Genomic DNA, 3947 nt, shown 5'->3' with positions numbered 1-3947 from the left:
GGAAACAAGGTTTTTGCTAGAGCTTGCAAAGAGGAGATAATGCTCCAGGGCAGAGATGGGCAACCTGCCACAAGTGACATGGACAGCCTCTGTGTGTAGCATGCAGCAGACTAAGCGGTGGACAGGCAACACAGGAGCAGACCGGACAGGGAGCGGAAAACACGAGCAAATCAGGCAGGGAGTAGCAAGCAGAGAGCAGCAGATTTCAGTGGCAAAAAGTGGCACAGGGAGTTTGCACTGCCTCTGCTCTCTGCAGCTGGGTGAAGAGAGCCACCCCATGTGACACCCCCCCCCTACAGCTTGCTAACTGGGGTCTTTGGAGGAGATAGGCTGGGTCCCCATGGTGGCTCTGCCCTGCCCACCCTACTTCCCAGTGTGAGGAAATGCCATCTGAGCTGCCTTTCCTGCAGCTGCTGTCTACTAGGGCTGTGCAAAATGCCTGTGTTTCATTTCAGTTTCAGATTCCATATTTCAATAGGACAGCGATTTGTTTTGGCATTTAGAATCACTATTTTGTTTCATTTTGGCCAAAACTGTTTTCAGTTTCAATGCTGTTTCAACTCTGTTTTGATGCAGTTTCAATGTTTCAGCCATAGACTATAATGGGGAATGGCCAAAATACCTATAACTTTGTCATGTCTTATACTTCTTGTTGTTAATGGTGTACACTTTATTAGATCTACAGGTGACTGAACCAGTATTCCAGAACTGCCTTTACTTTTGCATTTTTCTCAGTTTTGAATTCCATGGCATATATGGCAATTTCTGGCAATATGTTTAATTTTCATTGTAAACATAAACCATAAAAACCAATATGCCTGGAATATTGATTTCAAATCAAAATGACCCTTCATTCTCACCTCACGTAATTAAATAAGTATAGCTGAAGCTGTCTAATACAACCTTTTTCTCTCATAAATTAAACAAATCCATCACTTCTAGAAGGCTATTGGTAGCTTTATTACCACTACTGGACTATTAACTCCTTTTCTCATGAAGTTGTTATTTTTATATGGCTACAATAGCCTGAAGTAATTTAAACTGCTGTCAGTATTATTTGAAGCCATTTGGGTTTTCACTCTACTGCTGAAACTTACCACTTTTACTAATGTCTCTAAACACCATGAATAAATAGCAAATGAAAGAGAGGAAATGATAATAAACATCCAAATGATAGACCAGATTGCTCTAAGACAGTAGTATTCTTCTTTATCCACATTATTATGTCAAAAATAAGCGGGTACTCAAATATTTTTGAGTAGGTACATATTATTATTAAATATTGAAATCATACTGGTAATATTCAGCGAATAAAAGAAGTACAAGACCATGATCCAATATCCATTTAAATCAATGGGAATCTTTTCTTTGACTAATATGAGGTACTGATTCAGCCCCACATTCATAACACAGACATTTCAGAGCTGTCCTTTCATATTAGAGCAAATGCATCAAATTCATATTGTATGGGAGACAAGATGACAGTTTTAGATGTAGTCTGCTAGGTGTAGATGCAGATCACAAAAGTATTTGCTGATGTCTGAAAATTCATTTTTTATAGTGACAAAAATCTACCTCATGTCATGACATGACATGAGAAAAAAGAAAAATGGGAAAAGGCAATGTAGAAATTTAACCATATAAATAAATATATCTTTCATAAAACCAAACAGGAGAGATCATAAGAATTTATTGCAGATTAGATATGATATTAATCAAGAACATGCCTTAAGTAGCCATTTTAATCATTGTCATCAACATCAGGAGAGTGATTGAAATGATCATTACTTTTGCAGTTGATTATTAAGAGCTGAAGGTATTGTCTCAGCTAGTGTTGTCTTTGGAAAAGAATCAGAGGGGACTCTCCTGGCAGTGACTTTTAGTAGATTTTTAACTGGAGTGTGTGTTGTTGTCAGTAGTGTAGGAGGGGTGGGAGAATAGCACACTAGATCTGGTCACCAATTTACAAACAGTGCCAGAATAGTGGCCCCTTGGCCATGGCAGTAGAAGCACAGGTGCTGGGAACCCATGCACTGCAAATAGATTACAGGAAACCTCTCTGGAAGTAAGACTGTCTAGTGCTGGGTACCTCTCCCTTCCCTGCATCTCTGCCCATGGCGCACACATTTTTAGTTATGCCTCTGGTTGTTGGCATGTGTTTGCATATAGTCCTTTCCCTCTTGCCTCGCCCCAACCCTTAAGATAACTTTGCTTAATGAAAGCATAGTTCAACTTAATTATTTTGTACTATGAGCAACAAAGCAGTTACCAAGTAGCTTCATTAAAAATGATGATCACATAAATTAATGATAATTTTTAACTTATACATTAATTATGAATCATATTATTTAATACAGCACATTTAAAATAAATATAATTGTATTATGAAATAAATAAGTGTCATTACTTTTTTATAACAGGATGAATCTGGTACAACTGAAGTAACAAGCCAACAAAGTTTTAGTGGTATAAAATAAGTGTACAGAAGAGGAGAACACAACATATTATTATTTCTTCACTGGAACAAATTAGTATGCACCATCTGCACATTTTTTTCTTAATTTTCGTTGATATTTGGATAATTTTGATTTTTAAAAGCTTGAAATATACGAACATTGTTTGCAGCTGTACTACATTCCCAAAAAAGCAATTTTGAACATGTAAAACATTAAGTTATAGAGTTTGAAAAAAATATTAAAGATTTTGATTAAAAACCAAAACCTAATATGGATGTTGAAAAGAGTTAAGACAAGAATTTGAATAGGAGCTGGAGATTTCTTCATGGGAATTAAAGAAACATCCAGAAGTTTCCAAGAAAGGACTTTGTTACACCTTACTCTATAAACCAAACAAATGTTAATCAGCTTAGTTTTCAGTTTAGTGACAGTTACACCTCAAGGTAAAAAAAATCTCTAACTGTCCATCACCTGCAAAGCTGTAACTTGCCACTAGATGGTTTGTGGGCAGGGGCAGGACTAGGAGCAAGACCTACTCACTTCTCCTAATGGGCAGCATGAGTACTGCAGCCCCGAAATGCCCAGAGGTTGTGGCCACTGCTCAGACTGGCTCTGATCCAGCCAGGCAGAGCATGCTGGTCCATACTGCAACAGAAGTGTGGTGCCTTCTGCTGCTGCTCGAACCAGTTCACAGCTCCTACCAGGTAGAGCAACCCAGTCTGAGTGGCAGCAAGAGGCACTGTGGCCAGTGAGCACTCTGGGGCTGTGTCACTCACAATACTTGCTGTGCCCAGGGGGTGAGCCACTGTCCGCTGCCCTGCTGTACCCTGGCATTCCCACTCACCCTGACTCATGAGGGACCACTGCATCCTTGAATGCTGGAGGACTTCAATTTAAGCAGACTAGCTCTGGAGAGTGGTCACACTTTAATGGAACAGGAGCAAAATTAACTGAATTAGAGATAATCCTGCTGTGGAGCGGTGTAACTTTAAAATGAATATTGAATATTTTAAGCCACTTTAAAGGTGTTGACATGCAGCCAATTCAGGGGTTATGGCTTCAGAAGTCACTTAAAATTATTGTGTAACAAGGCCCTGAGAGATGACCTGAGGGTTGGAGATAAACTTTCTTCACAGATCAAGATCAAGGAATCCAAAGATGTTTTCTGAGGTTGTAGAAATTTGCTATGGAACACAAAGTTTTCTGTTCTATACCAGGAAAGGAAGTTTGCACGTATTAAGATTGTTCTTGGTGATCAGGCTTCCTTTAAGTATAGATCTGTTTCTAATATGCACAATGGAAAAAAAAAGATACTAATTTGGTCCAATGTTTTTAATAACAAATAAAAAAAATCTTAAACAGAAAACAATGCAAACCTTTAGAGAATGAATGTAGTGCAATGCTGGAAGTATGGAAAACTTTACTCCCCATCTGCTTCCCCAAATTATTAACAGTAGCCTGGAAAGCAATATCAAAAGTGTCTAGTAAAAC

This window comes from Gavialis gangeticus, unplaced genomic scaffold, assembly GCF_001723915.1.
Source record: "Gavialis gangeticus isolate Ggan-Ray unplaced genomic scaffold, GavGan_comp1, whole genome shotgun sequence".
In the NCBI taxonomy this organism is placed as follows: Eukaryota; Metazoa; Chordata; order Crocodylia; family Gavialidae; genus Gavialis; species Gavialis gangeticus.
This window is presented reverse-complemented; position numbering follows the sequence as displayed.